Below are 13955 nucleotides of genomic sequence, written 5' to 3'. Positions count from 1 at the left end.
TTAAACAACAGAAATTTACTGTCCCATAGTTCTGGAGGCCACAAGTCCAATCTCAAGGTGTGGGCTGTGTCGGTTCCTCGTGAGGACTCTGAGAGGGAATCTGCTCCATGCCTCTCCTGGCCTCAGGTGGCCCCAGGTGCTCCTTGGCTTGTAGATGCAGCACTTCAATCCTCCGTCTTCACACGGCACTCCCTGTGTGTCTGTCTTCTTGTAAGAACACCAGTCGTGTTGGATTAGGATCCCACCTTGTCTTAGTCTGTTCAGGCTACTATGACAAACTGCCACAGACTGGGTAGCTTATAGACAACAGAAATTTATTGCTCATGGTTCTGGAGACTGTGAAGTCCAAGATCAAGGTGCTGGCAGATTTGGTGTCTGGTGAGGACCCACTTTCCAGTTCATAGATGGTACCTTCTTGCTCAGTCTTTACATGGTGGGAGGGGAGACCGAGCTCTCTAAGTCCTCTTTTATAAGGGCACTAACGCCTTCATGAGGGCTCCACCCTCATGACCTAGTCACCTCCCAATACCATCACATTGGGGATTAGGTTTCAACATATCAGTTTTGGGGGAACATAAACATTGAAACCGTAGCATACCCTAACTTAACTGATTACATCTGCAATGACCCTGTAAGATCCAAATAAGATCACATTCTGAGGTAGTGGGGGTTAGGACTTCAACATCTCTTTTTTGGGGGACACAATTCAACCCATACAACATTCATCTAAAAATCAAAAGTAGGCAAATTAGTATTAAACACACGGTCCTTCCCCTCCTGTGTTCCATTCTCATGGTGGTGGGGAACAGAGAGCAAAGGAGTGACCAACAGGGCTGAGGTGGTCAGGAAGGATTCTTCTGAGGAGGTGACATTTAAGCTGAGAACAGAAAGATAAGAAGGATCCTGTTTTGGAAAAAGCAAGAATGTTTCAACCAAGAAGACAACCTGTGCAAAAGTAGGAAATAGCGTAATGTATTTGGGGAACTGAATGAGGGCCAGTGTGACCGTCAGGTGGTGACCTGGGGGAGGGGTTGTCTGGGGCCAAATCACACAGGGGCTTGTTGGCCAGATGAGGAATTTGCACTTTACTTTCAAGGCTGTGGGGAGCCTTTCAAGAATTTTAAGCAGGGGAGAGATATACTCGAGTGTACATTTTTAGGTGATCACTCCTGCTGCTGTGTGAAGTATGGATTGAAGGGGCCAGACTGGTTGTGGGAAGACCAACTGGGAGGCTTTCCGTTGTTCCAAGAAGGAGATGGTGGTGACTTGGACTAGGGTGGCACTGATGGAGATGGGGAGAAATGGAGAAATGCAAGATACATTTTGGGGATGGAGTTGATAAAATTTGCTGATGGATTAGCTAGGGAATAAGGGGAAAGGAAGAATCCTTTGCCAGTGGCTTGCTTAGGATATGTTAAATGTTAGATGCCTGGTGATATCTGAATAGAGAAGGTAAGTAGCCAATGTATTGTACAAACTTTGAACTTGGGGCTAGAAATGTACTTTAGGGAGTGGCCAGCCGAGATGACAGTGGAAGCCATGGGTGGGAGAGAGGGGAGAGGTTGTCCAGGGGCAGTGCAGGGGGAGAAGAGGATGGATGAGTCCTGAGTGTGGAGGAGCACTAACATGAGGCGGTCTCAGGGAGGAGCCTGGAAGAGATCTAGCAGAGTAGCAGCGCAGTCAGAGCAGCTGGGGCATGTGGTGTGCTAGAGGCAGAGAAGTGTGAGCAGCTTATTCAGCCATGTCCAGTGCTTCTGAGGAGTTGAGTAAGGTCATCTTACACTGGCAGCAAAATGATGCGAAGATAAGGACGGAGCCGTGTTCATTGCGTTTGACTAAGTGCTGTTTGAACTGAGGAGTGGGTGCAAAGTCTAGCTTAGAATGGATTAAAGAGAGAGTGGGAGGGGAGGAATTGGATCAGTGCGTAGATCACTATCTGTACTACTCCGGACAGTAAACACACCTACGCTCTGCTGTGGGAGGAGACACTGTCACTGTCTTCCAGGGCTGTTGGCTGTACAAATATCCTGGGAAAAGTCCAGTCCAGATGAAACGCAAGAGACTCATGGATAATTGTCTCCCAGTAAGAGCCACTCCTCCTTTCTACACCGTATCCTGGTACTTTCCCCTTGAGAATGTTGCTCTGTCAGCCACTCTGGGTAATCTGATGACCAGGGCCTGGTGCGGCATTTAATTAGGGCTGCTATGAACAAGACTCCAACAGCAGGATGAGGCCAACCTGCAGTGCTGACCTCAACCATGCCCCAGGGTCTCAGCCTGCCGCACAAATTCCAGAAACCATCAGGGCATGTCTTAAAAACCAGTTGGCTTTCTCCTTGTTTCTCTACTGACTTTCGCACTTGGTTCGAGGCATCGATCCAGGTATGGCCGCATGTATTAGCGATTGTGCAGATTCCACCTGGGCTCTCAGGAGCAAGTCTGGGGCAGTTCTGTCGTCCATAACAACCCTAGCCAGGGGGTTGGCTGCTGGCCTGAATGCCCTGCAGGGCAAAGTGGTGTTACTGACCACTTTCACGAAAGCTGCACACAGATTTCATACCACCTTTTTCATTGGATGACTGTAGGGAAGTTGCCCATAGGATGCACATAAAATAATGAGTCAGTTAACCCTACAGGAAGCTTCCCCGAGTAACCAAGACCAGTCTCTGGAGAGATTGTCATGGTCAGCTGAGAGCTTGCTGATGATATTTTCCAAAACACCTACAGGTCTCTTATGACCAAGCCTAAGATGTGAATAACAATGTTTTCAGGTGGAGGCCAATTTAATACTGATTTCCACAAAAAAAAAAAACAGGCCTTGGGGTGCACGTGGTGCTCTGGAAAGGAAGTGTTCCTCACGGTTTACAGCTGGGCCCTGCGTCATTTGGAGAACACAGGTAGTCAGGGCTTTTGGCCAGCTGGTAGGCCTGAGTTTTCACTTTAGCCCACATCTTTTCATTTAGCCCTTGTGTTTGGAGGGACCGCCTGAGGGCAGTTAGTCCCTTCTGTCCTTTTTTGTTTGCTAGCTGAGTGACATTTGTCTGCCCCACTGAATGACTGAGGGATGGCGGTGTGGGGGGTGTAGGAGCTGGGATAAATGTTGCTGATAGACTTCTGCTTCTGATAGATTTATTGGTAATGATGACCAAATGGTATTTGTGTTTTGAGCTGTTTGTTAGGGGTGGGCAGATTCAGGCATCAGTTGTCATAAATTTAAGGTGCCCGTTACAATGGAATCTTTTTCAGCCTTAAAAAAAGAAGGAAATCCTGCCATTTGCAACAACATGGATGAACCTGGAGGACATTATGATAAGTAAAATAAGGCTCAGAAAGACAAATACTGTGCGATCTTACTTATATGTGGAATCTAACATAGTCTAACTCATATAGGCAGATAAGGGTGGTCGTCAGATATTAGGGGGAGGGGGAAATGGGGAGATGTTGGTCAAAGGGTACAAACTTGGAAGTTATAAGATGAGTAAGTTTTGGAGACCCAACATACTGCATGGTGACTATGGTTAATAATGTATTATATACCTGAAATTTGCTAAGAGTAGAGCTTAAGCATTCTCACCACACAAGCAAAAGGTAACCGTGTGAGGTGATGGATATGGAATGTGGTAATACACTCACAATATATACATACATCGCATTGGATACCTTGGGTATATGTAATTTTTGTTAATTATACCTCAGTAAAGCTGAAAAAATTTAAGATGCTCACAACAGTTTGGGAGAGCCTCTCCAGGGTGCTTTGCTTCCTGAGGGCAGCTCCAGGGCGGTTCTGAAAGATAAAGGAGCTTTAACAAATGCTCCTCTGCACCCCTACCTCTGGAGTATAACCTGTTTCCTCCCCAGATGCTGAGGTCTCTTCTCTCCTTCCACCTCTACAAATCTGTGCGTCCCACTCCAGTAGCTATTAAATATAACTTCACCTTTTTTTTTTTTTTCCTAATCAACTCCTGTTCCTGAAGGGGGTTTTATAAAACTTATGAAGAGCCATTATGCCTCCCACTTTGGGCCACAGTGTACCCAAGCACACGGTCATTACCCTTGTGACCTAGGACCATGTGAATCTCACAAGAGACTCCAGGTGGCTTGCCCAGACTTAAGTTCAAATCCCCTAAGCCCTCTTTTGGCTGGCTGCCACATGGAGGGTGCGCCGCCTAGGCTGGCCTGGGGTTCTATAGGGGAAAGAAAGAAGCAGTATGCCCAGGAATGGTTAGGGTGGGATCCAAGAATTTCAGTTTGGTCTGTATAGGCACCCCAATCCCTTCTGTCCTGATCATTACTCGGGAAACGGCTGAGAGAGGATGATCCTTTTCCAGAGACAGCCACAATCAGTGAGCAAACTGCCTTACTGTGTTGTGTGGACTAGGAGATGAAAGAGGTGGAGAAATCTTTGAGTCCATTTTTTCAGAGGCTCTTCCAGTGCTCAATACCAGATGCCCGTGGATGGTAGGGAGGCACAGAAGACCTTGATTTTTAACCCATTCTTCAGTAGCATTTGTGTAAAAGGTGTGTCATTGTCAGACTGTGAATAGTGAGGAAACTAGACACAGCACAGATTCATTTCAAGGGTCACAGTGGTGTGGCGGGAGTCCGCAATTGGACTAGAACATCAACACCATAACCTGGAAAAATGTAAACTGAGTGTGGAGTCCTGAAAGGAGGTCAAAGGTCGACTGTAGTAAATCTGCCAGGAGTGGGAAGAGGCAACAGTGCTTGTCATGTGGCCTCCCTCACTGCAAGAGGAACGAGTCAGCTTCCGGCAGGAGTCATGAGTCTGGCATGCAGTGGTAGCCTCTGCATCAGAAGAACAGTCCTTTACTTTGCCCATGGAAGGTGGTGGATGTATTACTATGCAGGACGGTGATGGATTCAGGCAGCAGTGGTGGCAGTCTGGGCAGTGTAGGCTCAACCAACAGCATGACTCCAGTCATTGCATCATGGAACAACCCTTTCTGCAGGCATCTGGGTAAGTCACCCTTGTGGTTCAGTCCGCAGCCCTAAACACAGGCGTCTGTAATCTGCTAATCTGTAGTTCTGTAAGGGGCAGACCAAAGTAGCTAGACTTTTGGCAATAGCCTGGGAGTCAGTAAATATGTAACAAGATTCACCCAGGGGGATATCAGCCAGAGCTATGGGGATCGCCTTGAGTTCTGCTCACTGAGCAGGTGGCCATGTGCATTTTCACTTCTTTGTATCTGGAGCTGACCTGAACAGCCACAGCAGCCCAGTGGGTACCACTGGGTTCCAGCTTAGCCAGATGGCCCATGAATGAGGCCCAGGCATTTAGGGGGATTTCGGTGAATCGAGGGTGGTAATGAGGCAGCATCTGTGCTTCAGGTAGATGCTGTAGTGGAGGGGGAGTAAAGTTTTTCCCCAAAGGGAAAACTACCACTTCTCCACATTAAGCCCATAGACTGCTGGGGCTTGGCCAGCCGTGTTCTGGAATGTACCACTTCTGTTTGACAAGCGAACTTGTTTGGCCCTTCCCACCTTGGTAGTCGTCGTGTTGGAGTTGACTGAAGAGTCACAAGGCTCCATCATTCACAGGTTCAGCTTTGACAAGAGCTTGATAGCAAGCTAATGGCTGCTTGTCAAAAGGGGTGTGCCTGGTGGCTGTGTCGGGGGTGAGGAGTCGGAACCCTTAAAGGGCACTTCCAGGTGCAGGCTGCCTCCTTTTGCAAGAGGCTTCAGTTGGCAAAAGCCACAGAGACTGGTGCCTCAAAGGTAGAGAATGTGTCATAGCTTGCTGCACAGTTTGCCATGCAGCTGACTGGTTAGGCACCATTCAGGATGCTGGTTTGTGTGTTAGCCAATATACAGAACCCAGTAGAATGTCTAAGTGTGGACTGTCTCAGTGAGGGTTCAACTGGAGAAGCAAAACCAGTAGGGGAAAAAAAATAGAACACACAGAGAGCATACAAGGAATTGGTTTACTCAGTTGTGGGTCTTGCTAAGCAAGTCTGAAGTCCAGGCTGGCAGCCGTTGAAGAGCAGGCTGGACCCCGCAGGCAAGAGCTGGAGCTTGTTGTCCCAAATAGTGGTCAGGAGGGAGGACCCAGGGAGAGGGAGAGCAGTTACAGACCCAGGTGCTGTTCGGTTGTCTCTGGGCTCAGGGAAAGCTTAAGTCCTCCTAAGGGGCTTCTAACTGATTGAGTCAGCCCCACCCAGGATAATCTCCCTTTTGATTAACTTAACAGACTTGAGACTTACACCTGCAAAATCCCTAGCCAGCAGCACTTTGATGTGATTGAATAATTGGGGGAAGGTGTGTGTGTGTGGGGTGCAAAACAGCCACTGGCCCATCTGGCCTCTAACTCTCCAGAGCAAACGTCCCTGTGGCCCACCTGAATCAGAAACATACTAGAAAGCACATTGCGAGGACTTTAGTTCAGCTTGGCCACACTGATACATCCCCAAGCCATCTAGGCACACACTGTTTTCAATACCCAAAGAGTGCAACAAGGTGCTAGGCTTCCTTTTTGGTAGTGGGAGGCTGAAGAGCCATTTTTCTTTGATGGCCAAAGGGATTAAGCATTGTGAATCCACCCACATAGTCCCAGGAAACTTAACTTGGTGAGCAGACCTCCCTGAATTCAGCTGGCAGAGGTGTGATCACAGCCTAGTGAGGACCATTGAGACTGAGGCTTGTGACTTGCCAATGAACAGGATATCATTTTATGTAATGAAAACTTGAGATGTCAGAGGGTAGGGGTAGTTGCTTTATATCCTGAGCACCCACTGGTGACAAATGGTGGAGAGATTGTCCTACTAACATTTCTCCACCTACAGCTCTTCCCGGTTGGGAGAACCCCCTCTGGCTTTATGGACAGGGAAGTAGAAGTATCTATGACACATCACTTTCTACTGTACATTCAGATATAGAAACAACAGTATATTGAATTGGCACAAAGGACCCCATCCACTGTGAATCCTGTCCGAACCTCTTTAATTGAATCTGAGTACCCCCTGCCCCAGGGCCAGGTAGGATGATGACTTGGGTGCCTGTATTCAGAGTCATAAAAGTTCGAGTCCCCTTTCTGAAGTTCTCCAACTTGGATGGGTGCATAGGTTTTCAATTCCTCTTAGGGACAGGGATACCCTGGATCACTCCTATAATCTTTCTCTTTAAAGCAGATGTCAGGGTAGAGGGCAAGGGGAGGGATCAGGGGCATTGAGGGAGACTGGCTCTGTGCCAGTAAGCAAGGCACATTTAGTTCCAGTTCTAAGTGGCCTGGAGGTTACTTACAGCTCAACCTAATGAACTTTGCAGTCACCTAAAGATCTATGTAATCTCATTACTGGCATCATCTGTTTTAGCTTTGGGGACTCCTATATTCAACAGCTACAGCCACATTGCTTCTCATCTGGTGCCATGGTGCCTGCTGCCTCAATGTCATGATAACATCCCTCCCTCCTGGCACCCAGAGGAGAGTGGGCAACAACCACGGCACCACTGGGCAGCTTGTTTCGGTCCTACCTTTTGCTGCTCACCTTCTAGACGGTAACGTTATTGCCCCATACCCACCACTTGGACAAGAACATTTGCTACTGGATCCCAGGGAATCTTCTCATATCGTCTAAGCCCCCAGAGCCTTGTCTTTTCTGTTTCAGAAAGCTATGTCTCTGCCAGCATCTCATCCTTGTCACCAACAACTGTTGAGAACTGTGATGGGTATGAGATTTTATCCTACTTGCAAGCTGACAAATGTGCCTGGCAGTTTACTGGATGCTGGCAGAAGACACGAGATTTCTGGGTCAGAGACAAAGACCATATCACTCACAGCACAGCCAACAGCATCAGCTGGTTAAAAGAAAAACTGTAGATAAATTAAATTTAACAGTGTTTATTTAAACAAAGAGTGATTCATGAGTTGGGTAGCACTCAGAAACAGAGGATGTTTGGAGAGCTCTACCCTAGCAGTGTGAGCAGCAAGCCACACTGCCAAACACAGAAGCAAAGTCGAGAATGACCTGATTGGCTACAGGTAGGTATTTGCCTTATTTGGGTGTGGGGTGAGGAGGCATTTGCTTTATTTGCATATCGTCTGATGGGAGGTCCTAGTTGTATAACCAATTGGCTGGTTGGCTGTTTGTGATTTGTGAGGCACATTTTTTTTTTTTTTTGAGTCAATTACAAGAAATGTTTCCAAGTTATATTCAGGTTTGCTTACATAAGACCTCTGGCTACAGACTCAACCTCAGGCTAATGGCCTCCTTCCTATTTGTGTCAACAAACTTCACGTTTGTGTCAGTTTCTCTTGCCCTGTAAGTCCCATAGGAACAATGTGGAGTGGCCTCGATGGCTGCTGCACATGCAGTGGGTTTGTGTCATAGTCATAGAACCCTGAGTTTAGGTAATCCAAGTCTTGATCCTGGCAGAAGACACATGACTCCTGGGTCAGAGACAAAGGACCGGTTATACCCCAGCCAATGGCAGCTTCATGTTTGTGTCCATTCCTCCCGCCCTGTGAGTCCCACAGGGGCAGTCAGAGTGGCTCAGGTGGCTGTTGCATACTCAGTGGGATTGTGTTGTGGCTGTAGAACCCCAAGTGTAGGTAATTAAAATTCTTTATAAGGGGCTAGAAGCAGAACTTGCCCAACCTTACCCTGAAGGGAGCTATTATTTACTGGACAGTCTGGTGGGAGATACTGTCTGTCTTTCTAGACTGTTCACTCTACACTCATTCTTGAAAAGATAGTTCAGAACAAAAGCAGCCAGTTGTGGGGAGTTAGCTATGCTCCCAGCAAAAAATCGCGTCCCTTAGGCAGGGGTCGTTGCAAAGGATAAGAAAATAATAGAAAATGGAAAATAATAGAAATAAAAGAATACACAGAGACGAAGGTATAGTTTTATAGATTTATAAAGATAAAAGGCAAAGTGGGAGTACTCTGGGGTCCTTACGATATCCCTGTCAATTGTAAGGACCCGAATAAAGTTTCACATGGGTATTTATAGGTACAGAGATCAGTTGCCAGGGGTAACAGATTTACATAATAACAGGTAGTTTGTTTTAGGTTAAAAGTCTTTCATAGATCCCTTAATTAACTCTGGTTACAAAATCTTTCAAGGAAAAACTTTTTTTTTTTTTTTTTTTTGAGACACAGTCTCACTCTTTTTGCCTGGGCTAGAGTGCCGTGGCGTCATCCTAGCTCACAGCAACCTCAAGCTCCTGGGCTCAAGTGATCCTTCTGCCTCAGCCTCCCAAGTAGCTGGGACTACAGGCATGCGCCACCATGCCCGGCTAATTTTTTCTGTATATTTTTAGTTGTCCGATTAATTTCTTTCTATTTTTAGTAGAGACAGGGTCTCGCTCTTGCTCAGGCTGGTTTCGAACTCCTGAGCTCAAACAATCAGCCCGCCTCAGCCTCCCAGAGAGCTAGGATTACAGGCGTGAGCCATCACTCCCGGCCAAGGACAAACTTTTAAGTTCTAAGATAAAGCTATCACTTAACAGAAGGGTTAAACAGAGATATAGTGGCTCCATATTTCTTTATCTAATTATTGCAGGTAAAGACAGGTCATCAGAAGTCAAGCAGGAACTGTCCCTTGGGCTAATTGTTTTTAGCCACAGGTATCTGTCCCTCAGGCAGACATTCTTTGATCAGCTCTCATCCTGTGATTCCATGCAGACCTTGCTTTGTCCTTCAGAGTAGGTGAGAACCACAGGTTTGAGTCTGCAGGGTCACCTTGGAAAGCACCTGCTACTGACCTTTGAGATACCCTCCTGAGGTAGAGCAGCTTTTGATATGCAAACTAACACGTTCACATATTCCTTCTGGGCAAAGCCCCGCAAAACTCCTGGGATCGTATCTGTCTCTAATATAGTAATATTAATTTATGGAGCAACAGCCAGTGCCTCTGCTTATAGACATGCAGAAGTGTGAGAGACCCATGGAAAGATATCCCTCAACACACAGTGCAAAGATTAACATTCTCACTGGTGATTGTGAATCAAGAAAAATAGAATTTATATTCAGTATACCTTGTTAAAGGAAGTGTGTGAAATATTCTTTCTAAATGGCTAAGTCTCCAACCCTTTGGAAAACTTACCTGTCCAGAATGGTTAGTTTCCTGAGAGTTTTACATACCTTGAGCGAGGAAACAAGTTATGGTTTTGTGTATTTGCCCCAAATTGAAGGTCTTAATGACAGGTCTGTGAAGTTGTAAATGTTGATTTTTCAGTAGGTGGTGTATTCTTGATATGGACAGTAATCAAGGATTTATTTATTTGGAGTCGGTTATGATCCTTCCTCCGGAAAGGCCAGCTACTAATATCATTATGCAGTAAGGCAGGAACAGCATGGAGAAGCATGTGTACAGTTATCAGATGTAGCTAATATTTATGTTGTATCTGCTGTGTTACCTAAACCCCTAGAGATGGAAGATTTTATTTTTTTTAACCTATCTAAAAAATGGTTGACGTTGGCTGGGTGTGGTGGGTCATGCCTGTAATCCTAGCTCTCTGGGAGGCTAAGGTGGGAGGATAGCTGGAGCTCAGGGGTTCGATACCAGCCTGAGCAACAGTGAGACCCCATCTCTACCAAAGATAAAAAAGAAAAACAAAAAGACAAAAAAAGTACACAAAACAACAAAACCCAGCCCAGCTGGGCATTGTGGCTCAAACCTGTAGTCCCAGCTACCTGGGAGGCTGAGGCAGAAGGATCGCTTAGAGCCCAGGGTTTGGAGCTTGAGGTGAGATACAATGACATCACTGCACTCTACCCAGGGCAATTGAGTGACACTCTGCCTCAAGAAAAACAAACAAGGCAACTGAGCACCCCCCTCACAAACCCCCACCCCTTCATTTAAAAAAAAAAATGGTTGAGGTTGAAGATTTTAAAATCATTCATAAATTAATGTTGAAAATATCTTCCTCAAAAGTTTTATGTTAGTGAAAGATTATTTAACTGATTTTTTTTCCTAGAATAATGATGCTTTAATTTGTATTATGCAGCTAAACAAAAAGTCAAGAAGTTTTCAAATGTTTATTTAATCCTCACATGGTCCTAGTTTATAGCATATGCTTAGTTTCATATTTTAAAAATTTTGTGTTTGAAAACATTTAAAGCAAATTATTTTTTAATCAACACATAATTGGGGTACAGTTTGATGTTTTGATACATATGTGACCAAATCAGGGTGTTTAGCATGACCATCACCTCATACATTTATCACTGCTTTGTGGTGAGGATATTGAAAAGCCTCTCTTCTAGCTATTTTTTAATACACTGCCAACCATCATTACTTTGCTGTGCAGTAGAACACCACTTATTCCTAATTGTGACTTTGTACCCACGGACGAACCCTCTTCACTCTCCTCTCCTCCTCCCCTCCCCAGTCTCTGGAAACAACTGTCGTACTCTGTGTTAAAGCAAATTCTTGTTACCTTTTTCCTTTTTCTTATAATGACCAGCTTATGATTGTTACTGAGGTCTATTTTTAGAATAAAATTTTGTTCTCCTTCCAAGAGTTAAAAATTATGCTTTTGAAGTAGACCAGAATAGATTAAAGTGGAATTAACATTTTACTTTTAGTCATAGTCTTAAATGTGAATTAACTATATTTTTTCACTCTCATGAACTATAAAAGGTGAACATTTATCATTCACTTACTAGCAGTGTGCCAGGTGCTCAGTATTTTTAGGAAGGGTAAAAAAAAGAATGTAGGTCTCCTCACCCTCCACCCCTGGCCTTAAACAACATTTTTTTTTTTTTTTTGTAAAATGACATATTTGAATGATATTTAGTAGTACATAAGGATTATTTACTCCAAAATCATTAAGGTGCAGTTTCACAATCATGCGCACATTCAGTGATTTTCTTGGCAGAATTCTGCTTTTTCTACTTTTATACCTGGTTATCTGTGACAGTTTCATTTTCTCTCATAAAACAACAAATAACTGTGTTTCATCTTCTTTTTATTGAATTGTTTGTTTTCAAAGGAAGGTGATGGACTCTTTGCCTTGTAATACTGGTTCCTAAATCGAGAGGAATTAAGCATTCAGGGTGAGATATATGTATTTGCAGCCTGCGCTTGGCTGAAGTTTTGGCTTCTATGATTGGTTGAGATTCAGTTACCTGTTACAAGAATAAACTGTCAAGTTAGGTTGCAGTTTGTTTACATATTAAGTTAGGTTACAGTTTGCTAAGTACAGAGGCAGATTTAGGCCAAATTTATTTAAATTTAACAGTGGTTAGAACCTTACTTTTTTTTTTGAAAGTTGTACCTTTTTCATTTGGGTAAGACAAGCTTTAAAGCAAACTTGATATATAACAAGTTTGATTTTACAATACTTAAATTTAGGGAATAGATACAACGTCATAAAATATTTTAGCTTTTCGAAACGATTCACTCTAGGAGTCTGTTAAAATTCCAATCATATATATCACTTCTCAGAAATCTGCCTGTTGCATGAAGTTCAGCCAGTGCATGGTGGTTATAGAGCTTTTCTATGTTAACCACCTTAGTGCCAGAGTGCTCTTCCTACACAGAAAGCTTCTAATAGTGAGCTCATTTTGGATTCCATTCTTTCATAAAAAGGTCAAGAGTGCGTGCTTTCTTCAAATACTGGAAGGTAGATGTACTGTTGTTTTGGTAATACAGTTAATCCTAATTATTTGCACATTCTATATACACAAAGTCACCTACTCACTAACATTTATTTGTAACCCCCAAAGCAATACTCAAGGTGCTTTCTTGATAATCCTTGGACACGTACAGAGCAGTGAAAAATTTGAGTCACCCAACACCCACGCTCCCAGCTGAGGTCAAACAAGGCGGTGCTCTGCCTTCTTGTTTCAGCTCTAATATTGTGAACGGGTGTCCAGTTTGTGGTCTATTTAGTGCCCTGTACTTCTTATTTTTGTTTTTTGTTGGTGATTCTGCTATTTAAAATGGCCTCCAAGTGCAGTGAAGAAGCACATCTAGAGTTCCTAAGCACAAGAAGGCTTGTATGCGTCTTACGGAGAAAATATGTGTTAGATAAGCTTTGTTCAGGCATGAGTTACAGTGCTGTGGGCCGTGAATTCAATGTTAATCAACAATATATTTTATATTAAATAAGGTGTCTTTAAACAGAAACACGCACAGAAAAGGTTATGAGTTGATTGTTTGATGAAAATGTGACAAGAGCCTCATGGGATTCTGACCCTGTATTTCCCCTAGGAGCAAGGGTTCAGGATTTGCTAATTCAGTGTTTGCAGCCAGCTTTATAAACCGTAACTGCCACAAATAGCCAGAATCGTCTGTAGTTACATGTTTGTTTTGAGCTCCCGCCCCTTGTATGTGCTGTGCCTAGTTTTTCACCTTCAGAGCCTGCCGCTGCCTGTTGTAGCTCTTCAGTGGGACCCTGCTGTGGAGGGAGGAGGCAGCTTGCGGAGGAGAGTGGCGGGCAGGTTAGGGAGCCTGGCCTGCAGCTCCTCCTGGCTTTCCCTGGTTGCTGAGCTTCCATCACAGGCTGGAGACTGCAGGTTGAAGGCCCGTCTCAGCTGGAGGGGCTCAGAACTCCCAAGCCATGCTTCCCTGCTCACGGTGCTGGAGCCTGGGCCAAAAAAGCAACCCTGTATAGGGACCGTGGAATTCTGGTCTCGGAGGACAGGGTCCTGGCCTGCTCCGATGCAGTGGTTACTGGCCAGTGAACTGGGAGCTCCGTGTGAGGCAGTTCCTACATGAATTTTGTGTTTGCTTTGTTTATTTGTTTCTCCGATCATAAGAGTTTTGTTTTGCTTTGCGTGTGGGCTTTTCCTCATTGTCCCAAACCAGGTAAGATACTAGCCAGAACAGGTATTACTGGCAGAGAGGTTTCAAGATCTTCCTAAGCCCTAGGCACTCTTTCTTTTCAAAGTCCCACCTGGGTCATATAAAATGTATTGGAATATATCTATATCCCACATTAAATCTAACTTATATATAATTATGAATAGAACTGAGTTGCTGTTGAAATT

The 13955-nt window shown here is 44.6% G+C and overlaps 1 protein-coding gene across 2 annotated transcripts in view; it reads left to right on the top strand.

The window, feature by feature from the left end:
* The first annotated feature begins 4893 nt into the window (after positions 1 to 4893).
* LOC105810636 (chromosome unknown open reading frame, human C2orf76) overlaps positions 4894 to 13955 on the top strand; it is a 49852-nt gene continuing 40790 nt past the window's right edge. The window contains exon 1 of one of the 2 annotated variants that reach the window (XM_012644661.1): positions 4894 to 4978. The gene's annotated coding sequence lies outside the window, so the exon portion shown is untranslated. Of the gene's footprint in view, positions 4979 to 13718; positions 13774 to 13955 lie in introns of those variants that run through there. The other variant, XM_012644665.1, reaches the window with a different exon arrangement.

Source organism: Propithecus coquereli, unplaced genomic scaffold (assembly GCF_000956105.1).
Source record: "Propithecus coquereli isolate 6110/MARCELLA unplaced genomic scaffold, Pcoq_1.0 Scaffold217, whole genome shotgun sequence".
NCBI classification, from domain to species: domain Eukaryota; kingdom Metazoa; phylum Chordata; class Mammalia; order Primates; family Indriidae; genus Propithecus; species Propithecus coquereli.
The sequence above is the reverse complement of the archived record's forward strand: the minus strand, read 5'-3'. Positions and strand labels throughout refer to the sequence as shown.